Source organism: Phascolarctos cinereus, unplaced genomic scaffold, assembly GCF_003287225.1.
Source record: "Phascolarctos cinereus isolate Bilbo 61053 unplaced genomic scaffold, phaCin_HiC Scaffold_726;HRSCAF=1367, whole genome shotgun sequence".
NCBI lineage: Eukaryota > Metazoa > Chordata > Mammalia > Diprotodontia > Phascolarctidae > Phascolarctos > Phascolarctos cinereus.
The window spans coordinates 64761549-64779669 of NW_027556098.1; the positions used below are offsets into that span (position 1 = coordinate 64761549).

General features: G+C 38.7%; 1 long non-coding RNA gene across 4 annotated transcripts in view; it reads right to left on the reverse strand.

Moving 5' to 3' along the window:
- Positions 1–12451, reverse strand: part of LOC110203148 (uncharacterized) — a 25431-nt gene extending 12980 nt beyond the window's left edge. The window contains exons 1-2 of one of the 4 annotated variants that reach the window (XR_013482893.1): positions 9713–12451; positions 3745–5105 (exon numbers count right to left, since the gene is read on the reverse strand). This is a non-coding gene — a long non-coding RNA (uncharacterized LOC110203148). Of the gene's footprint in view, positions 1–3744 lie in introns of all 4 variants that reach the window. The other 3 variants (XR_013482894.1, XR_013482892.1, XR_013482891.1) reach the window with 3 other exon arrangements.
- Between the last annotated feature and the right edge of the window lie 5670 nt (positions 12452–18121).

Here is an 18121-nt window from a genome sequence, read left to right on the forward strand (position 1 = left end):
TACTCACACACGACCACCTTAGTTTGGGTCCTCATCGATTTTAACTTGGGCAGGCAAATGCCTACTGAAGTGTCTCTGTTCCTCCCTCTACCCTCCACATAGTTGCCTAAGTGATTTTCCTTGAGCATAGATCTGGCTATGTCATCCCTCTCCCTCCCTCCCCACTCCCCACCACTCAGTCAACTGCAATGGCTTTCTATTGCTTCTAGGGTAAGCTATTGACTCTTCTGTTTCGCTTTTAAAGCCCTATATGACCTATCTCCACCCTGTCTTTCCAGACTCGTTCTACACTATTCCCTTTCTCTTCCTCTGGTCCAGCCAAAATGACCTTTATGTTCTTCAGACACAGCATGCCATCTCCTGTCTCCATGCCTTTGCCTTGACCATCTCCCCATACTTGAATTTCACTCCCTCTATATCTCTACCTCATACAATCTCTCACTTCCTTTAAGATTTAGGACAAGCACCATATTTTTACATGAACCTTTCCTATTCCCCCAACTGTTAGTGCCTTTCCTCCATAATCGCATTGTATTTAACTACTATTTATTCTGTGTTCTTTTTTTTTCTTTTTCTTTTTTTAGGCAATTGGGGTTAAGTGACTTGCCCAGGGTCACACAGCTACTAAGTGTTAAGTGTTTGGTCTGAGGCCGGCTTTGAACTCAGGTCCTCCTGACTCTAGGGCCAGTGCTCTATCCACTGCACCACCTAGTTGCCACCTATTTTGTGTTCCTTCTGTATATGTTGACATATAACAAATCTCTCCCAATAGAATGCAAGCTCCTTGAGAGTGGGAATTTTCTTTTTTTTTTTTTTTGTCTTTTGAATCCCTAGTGTTTAGAATGGTGCTTTTGTGCATAGTACATACTGATTAATCTACTGATTATGAGCATATATAGAAAGGTTTATATTAGATTACCAGAGCTGGCATGAGTTCACTAAAAACATTCAGGTAAGACCAAGTTCATTTCCTTTTTTTTATGGGAATATAAGACTGGTAGATCATCAGAATACTGTAGATACAGCCTCTCTAGATTTCAGAAAGGCAACTGACATAGTACCTTATAAAAATCTTATGTACAAGATTGAGAGATGTGGATTTATTCCTGAGTAAATATACCCTTAGAGAATTGATTAATGGTCTAATGTCAACCTGGACATTAATTGTGGAATGCCTTAAGATTCTGTCCTTAATTATGTTTACATATTTTTAATCAGTGACTTGGGTGACAGCATAGGTAGTATTTTCATCCAGTTTCTAGATGATAAAAAGGTGGAAGGACCATAGAGATCATGCAGTCCAATATCCTCATTTTACAAATGAGAAAATTAAGGCCTAGATAAACAAATTATTCGTCCAAGGTCATAGTAATAAGGAACAGCGTTAGAACTCCAAATTTAGACTTTTTTTTTTAACTGATGACATCCAAGATAGCTACTACTGAGACCCAAGAAGATTCCAGCAAACTAGTGTGATGAACCAAATCTAATAAGATGAATGTTAGTAGGAATAATAACTATACACTCCTATGCTTAGTTTCCACTAGACTTGGAGTCAGGAAGACCTGAATTTTATTTCAAATCCAGCTTCAGACACTTACTCACTGTATGACCCTGGTGAAATCACTTAGCCTCTGTTTGCCTCAATTTATTCAACTATATGATGGGGATAATAACAACACCTACTACACAGGGTCATTGTGAGGATCAAATGAGATAATATTTGTAAAAAGTGCTTAGCACAATTCCTGGCATATAATAGGTGCTATAGAAATGCTTATTCCTTTTGCTCCCTCCAAATACTCACCTGTGCCATAAAGGATGGGAATCATCTGGTTAAAAATCAGTGTTTGTGAAAGAGAATTAAGGATTTTAGCTGAGCACAACTTCAACACAACAATATGATGCAAAAAAAAAAAAGGGTACTGCCATCTTTGTTTGAGTATATAACTCACTAGGTGGTGCTGGAGAGCAACGGCCTTCAGTTTCATTCAGGGGCAAGGCTTCAGATTCACCCTGCACTCATTCTGGGAGCTGTGTTTCTCTTTTGAGGTCCAGTATGAACTTTTCTTAGGAAAAGGGAAAAATAGACAATTTCTCCCTTCCCTTGCCTGACCACCTCAGTAGTTTTTATTGGTTGTCCTCAGAGGAATATGGCCCTAACAAGTATTCTCTCTGTCCCTCTGTGGTCCTTTCATATTATTTGTTGTTATTCTTATATCTACTATATGTATTATCTTTCATTTTTGAAAGAGACCAATGGCATGAATGACATCACAAGGTGATATCTTGATTTGCTTGTAAATTTGATTTAAGTGAGGCAGAGTTGCACAAAGTCATAAGCCTCACTCTCCCAGGGTCATCGAAATCCAGTGGCAAGACAAAAGTCAGGATGACTGGTAGTGACCCAGGATGTAGTGGATGCCCTTGGCATCTTCGATGTCTGACCAAGCTCTAAGCACTTCACAGTGTCTGCTTCAGCTGCCTTCATGGCTGTTGGAATGTTCTTATCCACCCATTCTGGCAGGGGAAGTCTTCACATGCTTGGGGTATGTACCTCACCAATGGGTTTAAGACCTGTTGAGATCTCAATCTAGTTTAGCCCATCTGCTGGGGTGTGGTCGCTATTCATGCCATAGCTTCTTGGAGCCTCAGGTGAGAATTGAGTGAGAGGTGGACACCAAAGGTGGGTGAGCAGCCCTGAAAAGGGCTGGAATAATCCATACACCCAAATTCCCAGCCAGGTTGTTTTGGCAGGTCCAAATCTGATTAACAGATCCTCAGTAATTTAAACCCTTTTCCCATTGAGTCTCATACCATTCCCAATTATCTGCATCCAATAAAGGAAGCAGAAATGACATTGATTCAAATAGCCACATGACTTTTAATGGAGTGTCACAAGCATAATGGGAACACCAGACAATAATAGCACTGTAAGAGTAAACAGATCTAAAGTATGCATCTGGTCTTCTCATCAACTGAGGTTGGGGTTGGGGGACTCTATTTTTCTTAACATGATCATGGGCATACAGCCTCTAAGCCCACAGCTCAACTCAGTGGGAAAACATGTGAATGTGAATTCAGCAAGTAAATCTCAGCTAAGATTTTGTCTTGGCTCCAGCCTCTGCCATTTTCCTTTTTTTAAAAAAAAACCCTCAAGGTCAAATCTCTGATATTTTCTTCTTGGGAATTTCATTATTCTTGCCAATCCACCAAAAAGTAGAAAACTTCTTAAAGAAAAATGTCCCATCACCTTCCAGCTCCCACATCTTCAATCCTCCTACGGTACAGATTTAGGGCTGGAAGAGATCTCAGTCGTTATCTAGTCCAAATCCTTCATTTTATAAATGAGGAAACTGGGGCTCAGGTGGATTCAGAACCTTGCAATATCCTGAGGTATACTTGCCATCTACAAATATGTCATAAGTGTGAAAAGAAACATCATTTAAAATGATAAGGATGATTATTGCAACTGCATAGGTACTCCTCTCCCAGGCCCATTTATTTCAAATGTACATTAATAATATATATAGTATATATAGTGCAACATAAAGCATCCCATCAGTGGCTAGATAGCTAAACTATATTCCAGACATATTACATGCACATCCCATGATAGTATATGTATATCTATAGTATACCAGCAAATAAGCATAAAAAGAAAGGAAATCTTTAACAATATCAGAATGCCTACATAAAAATAAAATAAGCATAAGTATTAATGCTAAGACAATTTACTCTTACCTAATAGTTGTAGCTACCATAATGCATGGTATGAGGACATAAGCAAATACACAATTATCAGCGAAGTGATAAAATGGAAACATCCAACAATATAATAACTAATCAATGAGCATGCAATTAGATGTATGGCACATATTTCATCCATATTATGTTTGTATTGTCGTCTGGCTACACATATAACCACTTCTCCAGTTTCTCCTGTAACATAAATCAAACACAAATCTAAGCACAAGTTAAATAGATGTAGCCCTCATGATTGCTCTCAGTGTGTGGATTCCCTGCCAAAATGCAGTCTAAGGCAACGACTTTGATAGAATTCCACTCAGGATGTTACCTTTGTCCAATATCCCCTCAATATGTTACCTTACACATTTCAATTACACATTGCCAAAATTTTACCAAACTTTCTCTCAAAAACTGATAATCATTTTTATTCATACCTCAGTCACTACTTGAATGATCTCTCTCTCTTTCTCTCTCTCTCTCTCTCTCTCTCTCTCTCTCTCTCTCTCACTCACTCACTACTCCCCCCTTAGTTTTGCCTCTAAATTCTTAAACTTTTGTGACTTTCTATTGTGTCCAAGCCCATACCTGTTATGAATTGATGATAATCATCATCAAATCTATAGAGTCATAGTCCTAAACCAGAAGTCGTTGAAGATCCTTGCTCTATGTTAGTGGGGTCCAACTAAAATAGAAACAGAGGCCACTGATCTGTAATAAGAATTCCTGCCCGTTGTATATTGACTTAATTTTAAAATGTAATATTTGTGTTTGATTGTATTTTTATTTTTGCTCAGTATTTCCCAATTACATTTTAATCTGGTTTGGGCTACACTTGGGAGTGTTGTGGGCATGTTTGACATTTCTGCTCTGTGGGTTTTCTCTGTAATTTAAGAATCTCCACAGCCAAAGTTTTAGGCAGGAAAAGTTTTGCCTATGGGCTCAGTACTCCTCCATAATACACAGTGTAACAGATAAGGGAAAATTAGTCCTGGGCAAGTCTTTTGGGGGTTAAATATACCGTCTTTCCTTTTCATACAGTACTGTCTTTTTCAGGTATTGACCATTCATATGTAGCAGTTTGATGTTAAAAGGGACAGAAAAAGCATTTTTATGTAAAGCAAAAGATTTAAATCAACTGGCAGAAGGTTTAAATTATTGCTTCTGTCACAGATGAACATTTTGATTCCTGAAAAGGAGTGTGAAAAGAACTTTTGGTTGCTAAAATATGTATATAAAGAAAACTGGTTTTCACATGAGATTTGAGCAGTTTGGGACAGAAAAAAATGTAAATGTAAAGACTTAAATACCTTCTAAGTTGCAGGATGATACTTCTTCTGTATATGAACAGTTTGATGCTTTAAAGAAAGAGAAAGAAGTTTTTTAAAAAATGGAAAAATGTGAATACGAATAAATAGTTTCAGACCTAAGTGAAATGGAGGATTATATTGAGAATTTAGTGCTCTACTCATTTGCATGTAGCTAGTTTAAGAATTTAGAGGGCAAAACTAATGGATAGGGGAGTGAGAGAGAGAGAGAGAGAGAGAGAGAGAGAGAGAGAGAGAGAGAGAGAGAGAAATCATTCAAGTAGTGACTGAGGTATGAATAAAAATGATTATCAGTTTTTGAGAGAAAGTTTGGTAAAATTTTGGCAATGTGTAATTGAAATGCGTCCTGATGGTGGTGGGTTTGTATCAGGCTGTCTCTCCTGCACTAACTACTTTCTATTCTTTTCTCTTTCTTGAATCCTTGGTAATTCAGTTCGACTCAACACTGTCTTCTTTTCTTGCATCCCTAGACCCCTTATAATATTGCCCATTGTGTCCTGCCAAGCCTCAGCCTTACATCACTCCCACTATCCAGTGCTTTCACTCCTTCATGCGTGATACTGAACAAAGATGGAGAAAATCACAAAGTTGATCTGACTAGATTTACTACAAATTTGTGTTATACTTTCTCAACTGGGATCTTACTGCTACTAGACAATCTTTCTAAACCTCTCTTATCAACTCACTATCCCACTCTCCACAGCAGTTCTTCTAAATCTTTTCATCCCTCCTCAAACCTATCCTCATCCTTTCATCTGAGAACCTTGCCCTATATTTTATTGAAAAAATTAAGGCTACCAAGAACTCCCTCTTCTTCCTTCTTCCTCATATCTCACACAAAGTGGTGCCCCTATTCTTTGCTGAGGTAAACCCCTCTACCTTCACAAGTGACCTCAATCCCTCTCATCTTCTCTAATAGATCACTGCCTCTGTCATCCCCACTTTCTCACTTACCTTCTATCTTTCCCTGTCTTCTGGTTCCTTCCCTGCTACCTACAAATATGCTCATGTCTCCTCCCATTCTCAAAAAACCCTCACTTGACCTTTCCATCTCTGCTATCATCCTATATATCCTGCAAGATTCAGGTTATATATTCCATGGCAGAGGGATGTTGGTAGCCTAAGTTAGGAATTTCCTTGGAAGGGAACATATTCTGGCCAACAAACACAGGAAGCTTGGATCACTGAGATGTCAGAATCATTACAGAATTGTCAGGCCTCTGGTTTAGAAAAATGCAACAGATTAAGAAATAGTCTTAGAGGACCAGATCCTGGATTTGTACAGAGCCTGAAGGCTACTGACCCTGAAATCATCTGGCAAACTTAATTGCAAGGACTAAGGGGCAACTTGGTGTTGGGAGACACCCTGGCTATTGTGGGAAATAGTCATCAAATATATGATTTATAACAAAAAGAAAAGTCTTCTGAGTTTGTAATTTTAGTGTGAGCATCAAATTACAGAGACCAAGAGTGAAAATGCAATGAAGTTTGAATAAGGGAACATGGTTATTCTAGAGCAAGAAAGCAATGCTATGAAACAACTAAGAAATAAAAGGTTAAAGATAAAAAGATAAAAGAACAACTAGCCCATTGCAATCTTTGACAGACCACCAGATTTTTTTTTACCAGATTCTGGAAACAAGTGTTTTGAAAGATAATCATGCATCTGTGGGCTATATATCATCATCATCATCATCATCAATAGCTAATATAATAAAAACTAATTTATACATAGTACTTTAAGGTTTACAAAGTGCTTTACAGATTTTATAGCATTTGAAGTTCACAACAGCTCTAAGAAGTAGATGCTGTTATTTTTCCCACTTTAAGAAGAAGAAATTGAGGCAGAGAGAGGTTAAGTGACTTACCCAGAATCACTGAGTTAGGAAGGGTCTGGGGCTAGATTTGAACTCATATATTCCCAGATCCAGGGTTGGCTCAGACAGCATACTTGTCAAATTTGTGGATGACATGAAGTTGGGAGAAGTAGCTAATATTTTGGATAATAGGATTATCATCCAAGGAGATCCAAGTGTCAGAAAATTTGATTTGATAGTAAAGTCCTTCATTTGTGTTTTACACAACATTTCATAGTATTAAAAATTTTTTTAAGATCTTGGAGCTTTAATTGAATTTCAATTTCAATGTAAAGTAATGTGACATAGCCCTTGAAAAAAGGTAAGTGACCTTAGACTTTCTATTTTCTTTTTTTCTCTTCTTCCTATCTCTATTTTGTCCTCTGATTCACAAACGTAGACAGTTTATTTAAAAAAAAAAGATTTCTTGAAACATGGTATCCATGTTTGTTTTTTGTTTGGTCAATGGTTTTTGGGTAGCCCAATGATTCTTAAATGATCTCTCCTTGACTTACTGTCTAGGTCAGGTTTTTTTGATAGTAAGATCAAAGTAGTATTTCAAGTAGAATTTCCCCTCTAGTCTTTTGATTTTATTGTGATTATTTCTTGTTGCCTCATTGAGTCATTGAATTATTTGCTGCATTCTGTTTTGCAGAGTCTACTACATAACTAACATTTTTCTTTTTTGCTTTCAAGAAGTTTGTTTTCCTTTCCATTTTCCTCCACAACTCTAGATTTATAACTTCATCTCATCTCTTATTTTGTTTCTTCCAACCATCATAATGTGTAGGGCCATTAGTGACTCAATGGATAGCTCACTAGGCCTAAAGTCAGAAAGACTTTTCTTCTTGAGTTCAAATCTGGCCTCAGACACATACTAGCTGTGTGATCCTGGCCATGTCACTTAACCCTATTGACCTCAGTTCCTCATATATTAAATGAGCAGGAAAACGAAATGGCAAACCACTCTAGTATCTTTGCCAATAGCACCCCAAATGGGGTCATGAAGAGTTGGACACAACTGAAATGACTGAACAAAAACAATTATAATAATCTGTGTGGCCAAACTATTTTATTTTTTTAAAATTTGAGGTTTTGCTAATAGTTGTTTTGAGGTTACTTTAATCTTCTGGGTTTATCTCTTGGGCTTCTTCTAACCCACAGTATTTCATCATTATGTTCAGTGTTTTGGGTTTGTTTGTTTGGGTTTTTTTTGGTTTGGTTTGGTTTTCTTTTTCCTCATGCTTTATCATTAGTTCTTGGATTGGGATTTTGTACTTGGATCTGTCTCCTCTCCTCTTGTCCCCATCCCAAGAAATCCTGTCCCCTCTGGAGTCCAGATACTGATTTAGCTGCTGATATAGATAAGATAACTGATCCTGGACACCTTCCATCTCACTCTCCTAGTGGTCCAGTGAGTATTTTTACCTGAGCCAGTTTCTATCTTCTTTTTCTTGGCACAATCCCCAGCAAGGAATTGGTTCTATCCCTTACACTGGCCCTGACAGACCCCAGTGTGATAGTGGGGATCATGTTAGTCTCAGGCCTCCTTCACAGCCCTACTTCCTTGCTTTCTACTAGTACCCAGGTTCTGAGTTGGCTCTGTCTCCTGCCATGGTTCCTAGTGCTCTGAGAAGAGTCCATCTGGGTCTTGTCTCCCAGCACAGTGACCTATGGGATCTGGTTCTGTTCTAAGATTTGGCTTCCAGTCCCATATTACTGGTGCTGGCAATGGACTGCAACCGCTGTTTCCACAGCATGAGCTAGGTTCAGGTCATTTGAGGATCTCGCCTGATTTCCTTGGTGATTTCCCTAGTGATTTCCTCTTCTCCCTGCCCTGACTGCCATCTGCATTTATCTGAGTGAGTACTGAGTTCTTTCACATCACCTTCCACCAGCCTTTGCCACTCCTTTTTTGTGCAGTTTTGAACTGGTTGAAGGAGTGTTCTTCTGTTTCCCTTAGGTCTATTTTCTGGGCTTCTTTTCAGATATTTTGCTAGGCTGATGTGAGAGGTGGGAAGTCCCTCAGTGTTCATGATTCTAAATGAAAAATGTCTTCACTACCAAACTTATAGTTGAATAGCTAGATAATAATGGGATTGTTCTTTTGGTAGGTTTTGTTCATTCTAAACATGGGAAACCTCAGGGACTCAATGACTAGGCAAAAATCTGGAATTAGGAGCTAAACAAAGGTTGAGAGGAAGCTAGAGGAAAGTCAGGGCCTATCCCAGAATTACCCAGGCTCAGAAAGAACTTGCAAACCAATATTTAAGGGGATCATGGAATCTAGAAAAAAAAATAGCAATCCAGAATTGGGGAGTGTTCTAGAACCCAAGGTCAAGACCAAGATGTGGGCCAAAATCAATTGGTAGGGTAAAGCTTATAGGGCAAAGCTAACTTTAAAAGTCAAGGCAGGGAGTAGGTCTATGAGACAGTTCGTATAACAGAAATCAAATTTCCAGGAAAAGAAATTAGTAAACAAAGGGTTATGACTCCAGTCAGAAAAGGGGTCAATAGAGGTAAAAGATCCAGGAGAAGGGATAGGGAAACAGGTAAGGACAACAAGTAGGGATTAATCTGAGGCTTTCTGCAGCCTTAGACTATGAGCTTCTCTGCTAAACCTTCTACTAAGTACTTTCAGGTAATGGCGAATGAGAGTTGGGTGACAGAGCAGGAAATGAATTGACAAAGAAAAGAAGCAGGGCTCATAGGCTGCTCTTATGGCAGACAGATCCTGACTGTTTTAATCCATTTCTTCACAAGTGCTACGAAGGGTACTACCAATAGCCTCTATGATGTTGTCCTCCTAAACATTGCAATTCCAGGGATTGCTTCTTTTTCCGATCAGGAGGTGCTGTGACAGCTATCTTGTAAATCATGTATCATCCCCGCAGTCAACTCCTTGCTCCTGACCTTGATTCATCTTAAAGTGGACTAAAAAAAAAAAAAAGAGCAAATTGTGCATTTTGCCAAAATTCCTTTGCCAAAAAAGAAAAAAAGTATTTGGTACAAACTGCTTATTTAAAGACACTGTGCTTCCTTCCCCATGCCCCTCCCTTCCCATCTGAGAAAAATGTAAAACCTTTTTGCATGGAATAGACCAGAGAACAGCTATATATTACCTCACAATTCTCTGTGTGTATGTGTGTGTGTGTGTGTGTGTGTGTGTGTGTGTGTGTGTGTGTCTTTCAGCAGCAGTGATGTAACCTTCTCATTTTTAGCTGTATTTGCTTCTTTGTCAGAAGAAGCCACTCATGACCTCTCTTCTTTAATGTTTTACTGTGGTCTTCATTCAATACTTTGCTCAATTGTCAACCCTGTTTTGCTGAGTTCCCTCACTAATCCTTCACCAATTATTTTCTGATAGGAGAAGAAAGGTTTCTGAAAGTCACAGCATCCTGATGGGAGAGAAATTAAATGGAAAATAGGTTGTTTTCATTTCAGAATATAAGAAGAGGGGAGAGAGGCAGTGTTAGATGCATATATCCTCAATCAGCTTGGTCCAGGAGTCTGTAACTCCTGCTGTTTTTTCCCCACTATTCTTCTTTGATTCCAACTTATAAAGCTGTTTTGCAAACCATCTTGAGTAATTTTCTGGGTTGTCCGTATCAGCTCAAGATCAACTATTTCACAGACTGTTACAACACAAAGACTGAAGCAATGAGACCAGCACTTGGTTTTGTAATTGAATTTAGTGCTCAGTAGATGTGTCTTATATGAATGATTGGGCAGGTAGGTGGCACAACGGATAGAATGCCAGTCAGAAAGACTTCTCTGAGTTCAAATCTGGCCTCTGATACTTACTAGTTGTGTGACCCTGGGCAAGTCACTTACCCCAATTTGCCTCAGTTTCCTCATCTGTAAAATGAGCTGGGGAAGGAAATGGCAAACTATTCCAGCATCTTTGCCAAGAAAACCCCAAATGGGGTCACAAAGAATGACTGAAATTATTGAACAACAATAGTCTGAATGATTGCTGTATTAGGTAAAATATAAATTTACTCTAAATTAGAGTGGATTCAGGCTAAAATGTCTACAGACATGTTTCAGTTACCACCTCTTTAAGTTGGCACTTTTGGGGTCAACGTTTCTAAAGCAGGCAAAGTAAAGAAGGACCCTACAAAGAATAAAATGCTGTTACATCTTCCTGACAAAGACTTTTACACTAACTCTTTGGATAAGATGGAAAGACGTGGGCCATATGATAGTATAGTACAGTACAACAGGATATTGTACTGATGGAATGATAAGACCCAAAGAAGAGTCATTAATAGCTCAGTGCCAACTAGTAAGGAAGTCTATAATGGAATGCCCTGAGATCTGTGCTTAACTTAAGAAGTTTAACATTTTTATCAATGATAAAGAAAAAGCTGATGTACCTGTCAAATTGGAAGGTTACACAAAGCTGGGAAGCATAGATAACACTGGATGACAGAGAGGGGACCCTAAAAGCTCTTTACAATGTTTAGTTATCCTCTCTGGGCTTCAAGTTTCTCATCTGGAAAATGAGGGACTTGAACCAGATGACTTCTGTGGACTTTTCCAGTTCTAAATCCATGATCAATAATATAATCTTAGCATCGAACCAAATTAAATATGATGAACTTTAATAAGGATACATGTGTAATCCTTATGGAGAGTAATGTTGGCTGGCTAGCAGCATAATTTTCACTCTTTTTTTTTTTTCACTCTCTCTCTTCTAACCAGGAAAAGGATCAGGAACAGAATCTACTCAGACCATGACAGTGCCTTTGCTTTGGTCCATCACCCTCTCCTCCAGTCCCCATCTCTTTCATTCCACGGCTTCCCTTCTCTTCTTCTTCTTCTTCTTTTTTTTTTTTTTTTGCCCTCTTTCCCTTGAAGATGCCATCAGCTATGCCAGTTACATCATTCAGTAGGCTGGCCCACTCGTGGCCAGAGGCAATGGCCTGGGTTCGTAAGGAATTCTCTCTCTACCCTTTGGGAAGTTTATAAAATTATTAATAAAAGTATAGAATAGGAAAGGAGCAGGCCCTCCCCCGACATTGTACCTAAAATATTAGTGCAACAGCTGTTAGTTATACATCGTTGGCTTAGGAAACAGATGTCACTTCTAAAAGGGAAGTAGTTATTTAATGTTGAAATCCTCTAAAGAGAGGTAGCATATGAATCCAAAACTGAAATATCATTTATTAATTGATATCAATTAATGTTATCATCAATTTTTTAAATTTCATCTAGAGCTGTGATTTTTCTAATAAGAGAACTCTCAGTGAGAACATTCTCTCCATCAATGCAGATGAACAAGTTTTACGGGGTTTACTGGGGCGCTGAAAGGTTAAATGATTGACACACAGGCAGTTATGTCATAGGTAGGCCTTGGATCCGGGTTTTCATGACACCGAGACTAGATTTCTATCTACTACCAGGGATGGGGAACCTGTGGCCTCAAGGTCACATGTGGCCTTCTAGGTCCTCGGGTGTGGTCTTTTGACTGAGTCCAAGTTTTACAGAACAAATCCTTTTATTAAGGGGATTTGTTCTGTGAAGTTTGGATTCAGTTAAAGGGCCTCATTTGAGGACCTAGAGGGCCACATGTGGCCTCCAGGCCAAAGGCTTCCCACCCCTGTGTGACTATACCATGCTCTCTAGTCATCACTATGTCATGACTACTTAACTCAATTAAATTATAGACTTAGAACTGGAAGGCACCTTTGAAGTCATCTACTCTGACGCTAATTCTACAGATTAGGAAACTGTGTTCAAAGGAGATTAAGTGATCTGTCCACATTTATATAAGAAGTTAGTGTCAGAACTGGGATTTGAACCCACATCCTTTGATTCTAAATCTGGCCTACTTTCTTCTGTACCAATGCTAATATGGGCATAAAAAAGTCAATTTAATAATTGAGCCTAGTAGTTGTGCTTTGGGATTTTGTTTCTAGTCAGTTTAACCTGTGTGTGACCTTGGAGCTAATTGAGAAGCTTTCTGCTTTTGTCAAGAGACCAGCCTCCATAAGCCCAGATATCAAGCCTACCAAGCAGATAAGGAGATTTCCTTATTTCCTCTACCGTTAAGTAACTGGGTTATGAAATTACATCACCACAAGGTTGGATGGAGGAGTGAAAATAAAATGAAACGAAACTCTTTGACTTAGTGTATTCAACATGGACTGTCTGGTTGTTCTACATTAGGTTTTGTTTTGCTTTTTCCTTTTAGAAGAAATTGAAGTTTCCCTTCTGAATCTAGAGCTCGCTTTCTGATTCTGTAGAGATCCTCTGTTCAAATTCCTTCTACCTTCCCCTAGAAATAGGGATTTTTGTACCATGCAAAAGGGACTGGTGTAATGAGCTTAAGAGTTCCTCCAACATCAACATCTTGAGAAAGGATAGAAACTTCTTTCCCTGGGAAGTTCACCCCACCTGGGCTTCACATCCTAGAAAGCACCCTCTTCAACTGGTAACTGATCAACACAATGACCAACCACAACTCTGAAAGACTCATTAACTATCCATCTTTAGAAAAAGAACGGATAAACTCAGAGGTCTTTGTTTTCGCTTTTTTTTTCTTGGAACAAGGCTGATGCAGAAATTTGTTTTGCATATCAAAAATATTTGCAACGAGTTCATTTTTCTTGCTTTCTCAGTGGCAGGGAGAAGATGGAGGGGGAAATTTTGGAACTGAAAATTAAATTTAAAAAAATAGAGAAAAATAAAGCCATAAAATAAAAAAAAAAAAAAAGGAGATTACCCACTTCTCTAGTGGCCTTTCCTTCTGATTGGCTAGTTCCTCCCAGAACCTCACTTGGAAGGTGTCTTGGACAACCACATCTTCATTCTTTTCCAGACTTTCCAGACTTTCTCTGGTATGTCACAGTGCACTGGGGCTCATATAACCTATGATGTACACTGATATCTGATTTACCCTTAACTAATGGACAGATATGTTAATTAGACTTATATTTCTCAATGCAGCCAATCAATCTTTATTAATCAAAGCATGCAAACAGTACTCCCCAAGAACAAACTACCAATCTGTGTCTCATAGACTCAGATAAGCGGCCTTCATGCCAGACTCACAAGTTTCCCTCTCTGTCCAGCTAGAGGCCTGTATCTCCCTGGCAAGGTCATCTGGCACACCTCTGTCAATCAACACTGCCCTCAAGCCAACACAGCCTGCGTGGGTTTCAAATATGGGGAAAGCAGGAGCCAGTCTTAGTGGTGCCCTAGGAACTGGCCAAGGGCTAGGTTTTTATACTTTTAGTGATGGACTTTCCTAAGTGGGTTACCACATCATTTGATGGGTAGTTTATTTCAAAATTACTGATACAGTTGTTTGCAATATTTTTCCATTGGCGGTCTTAGTGGAACGTCTACACATGTTTATCAGTTGTCTGAGAACCTACACGTATTGCTTACTCCATCATACCACACAGGTGCTTATGTTATTATTGAAAAACAAATTACTCAAAAAATTGTACTTGTAAAATGGAAGCTAAAACCAAAATGGAATCATCATGCTAAGTTATTATGCTATTAAGGTAATATAACTTATTCTCACTACATTATCAGTTATACTAATTTGACAAACTATCTGATTAAGGTACTAAAAGTTATTTTTACTGCACCTTGTCTCTTCCCACATACCCATTTTAGCCTCCTTTTATATGTTATCTTTGCCCGTTAGAAATGTAAGCTCCTTGAGGGCAAGGATTATTTTTCTGCCTGTATTTGTATTTCCAGGGCTTAATGGCTGTCACATAGTAGGAGCTTAATAAATTCTTCTTGACAACTTGGCCTTTAGCCCTCATTAACCTAGGTACCTAAAATTAATATAACCCCTCTTTCAGAGGCTCTCCCAACCTTCTAGATCCAGATTCAATTTGGGAGATTTCTAAAACTCGGAGACCACAAACAGAAAACCCGGGAAAATTGGAAAATCAAGCTCAGGCTCCACCATATATGCAGATACCAACTCTCTTTGAAAGCATGTAGCTCACAAAAAAAAAATTGAAGTTTTTAATCAATGTAAAGGAAAGCAGATGTGGGTTCTCCCCTCCCCTTACCTCAGTGGATATAGTCTGTGATATGCCAGAATGTTAGTTAATGAGATGTTAAAATTATTGTAAAAATTAACCTATCTCTTGATCTCTTTATGAAATAAGACCTCGTTCAGTGAATCAAGAAAGGAACAGTGTGATTGACTCAAAAAACAAATTAGCCACCCCTTGGGGTGGAGGAGGTTTAGATATTTAGGCCCTGAGGAGCTTGTTTGAGAAGCAAGATAAATAACAATAATAGCAAAAAAGTCTATGCTAATTGTCTGAGAAATTTTGTCTGGAGTTTCTGTTACGTTGAGCTGGGGAAGGGTTTAACTCTCACAGTGAGGGTGATGGAGATCACCAAGTGGCTTCATTGATTCCACAATCATTGAGACAAGTTGGACACATGAATAACAAACAAGCAAGAACTTCACATGCAGAGGAAGTAGTCTGGATTTGGACAAAGCCTGTGCATGGAGATCTAGACACAACTAGGGGAGGGCCCCAACACATTTCAATCCATTGGTTGCACAGCAAAGAACAGGCCAGGACATATCCCCATTTTTAGACTTGAGTAGTGAGGGAATTGAGTGACCCACACTGACTCCATCTTGTGATTCAATTGTGGATCTAGCTCAGTTTCCTTTCTATTCAGTTATGCATCTAGTCCAATTTCTGTCTTGTGAGAAGACTTTATTCAAATGTGGCAATTGTGAGAAAACTTTATTGCATTGTTTGAACCCTGGCTGGAAAGCTGGACCACCTCTACCTGTTTCTTAGAGACCCTTAACATAAAGACCTAGCTTATGCTGACCAGAAACCCAGTCAGATCCAATGATAGATGCATTGTTGGTACAGGGTTCAGTGACTTCCTAGAGTATCTGGGACTGGTTAGACTGGAGATGGGAGGAGAATGAAGAAGGAAAAGATCATAGCAAAAAAAAAAAAAAATCATAATTATAGCCAGATAATTAAGGAAAGTTGAGGTCTAGAATAAAATAGAAAAGACTTCTTTTAATAAAAAAAATAGAACAAAATGAGCAAAAAAGAAATAGGATAAGGAGCTTCTGGAACACATAAGGAAATAGAATTTTAATATTTAGTGGTTTTAGGTAAGATGGCAGTCTTTAGGGGGCTTAGATGAAGATTGTAGAATCCCAGAAAGAAATTTCTGCCATCTCTTATACATAGTCATGCTATCTTTAACTCTATCATTCTGATACCTTGAGAGCTATATAGGGCTTTAAAAAGTGTAGAGGTACATAGTAAGGGCTTTATAATTACTTATTGAGTTGACTTGACTTGAGAAGGGGTTTGTAGACTTTACCAGCTTGCCACAGTAGTCCATGACACACAAAAAAGATTAAGAAGCCTCGATATAGCCTAGAAATACCAAATGTGTGGCCTGAAGGCTACATGTGGCCCACAGTACTCCCAAATCAGATTAAAATGTAATTGGTAAATATTTAACAAAATAAAAATATTATAGAATTACATTTTAAAACTAAGTCAATATGTGGCCCAAAGGGATCGTAATGTATGGATTAGTGGCCTCCATTTCTATTTTATTTCAATATCATTGATCTATCCCAATTCCCTTCTTTTTCAGATGAGTAAACTGAGGCTCAGAGAGTAGATAATTTGTCCAAGATCATAGAGCTAAATAACAGTGGAGTCAGGACTTGAGATACAAATCCAAGTTCCAAATACTCCAAATCTAATTGTTTTTGTTTTTGTTTTTGTTTTTACTACACCAGATGGTATAACTAGTATCAGAACCAGAAATGAAACTCAGAGCTCCAAGTCCAATGTTCTTTGTCCAGTGGTTGGTTAATAAAACCTGTCCTGCCTATCTCAAAAGGTGGCTCATGAGATCAAATGATAGCCTCACAACATGTATGTGAAAGACCTTTATACAGTACAGTTGGAGTGAAGGATATTTTAATTATGGAGGTAGTAAATGTTTTTTATGCATAGTAGCAGATTTTAAGCCAGCACAGGCATATTTCCTGGCAGCTATTTCAGCAGCACATGACTTCTTTAATACAGGCGCACTACAACTCTAAAAATTACCAGCACCACTTTAGGGAGAAGTGTGCCTACTGAACGAATAGACTGGATTTGGTGATGAATGTCTGTAACCTCTTCTTCCAGGGGAAGCTAAGGCTGAATGGTTGAGCTCAGAAGTTCTGAGATGCCATGGGCTAAGTCCTAAGCGAGTATCTGCACTGTCTCTACCAACATGGTGAGCCCCAGCGAGTGGGGGACCACTAGCCTACCTAAAGTTAAGAGAACCAGCCCAGGTTAGAAACAGAGCAAAGTTCCGGTGCTTATCAGTATTGAGATTATGCTTGTGAGTGGCTGCTACACTTATATAGAGACCAAGTCTCCACAATAACAACAAAAAGTATACTGAATTGTCCTGTGTTAGAAACGAAAAGAGAAACGTTGCAGATTCTTACAATTTAATGCTATGACAGTGGGTAGGCAAGAGGTGCTATTATTACTTGGTTGGGCTAAGTCTGGCAGGACTGAGAAGGGGAAAGGAGACAATAAAGATTTCTTCCTTGATAGTAAACTTTGGGATCACTAATTTTCCAGTAGAGTTTTAAGCTTTATTAAGCCCCTTTGGGCTTAGTTTGCATGTAAAAAAACCCAAAAGTTACTGCCTCCTGGCCATTTTCCTATGGCTTTACCAGAAATTAGGTTGAATAACACATATGTAGACATATAGACATATATGTCTATTGGAGAATACGGACAGATGTAATCTCCAACAAGCTGTCAAATCAAGACTAAGATATAGGTAAAGAAAGAACTTCTACTTACACATATTCATTGTATTCTACAGGGTTATGCTAGATGGGACTTAGACATCATCTCTTGTACTATCCATCAAACATCAGAACTGGAAGAGATCTCAAGGGTCCACAGAGTCTAGTCCAGTGTCCAAGCATCTGCTCTATGTTATTTCCACCACATAGTCATCTTGTACCCACTGAAAGCCTCCAGAGGTGACTCCTTCCACTTTGGAACAACGTGAATCTTTAACAGGTTTTTCCTTACATCAAGATTAAATTTGTTTCTCTGTCAATTCCACCCACTGTTCCTGATTTTGCCCTCTGAGGGCAAGCAGAACACCTTAACCCCGGAGTGGGGAACTTGTGAC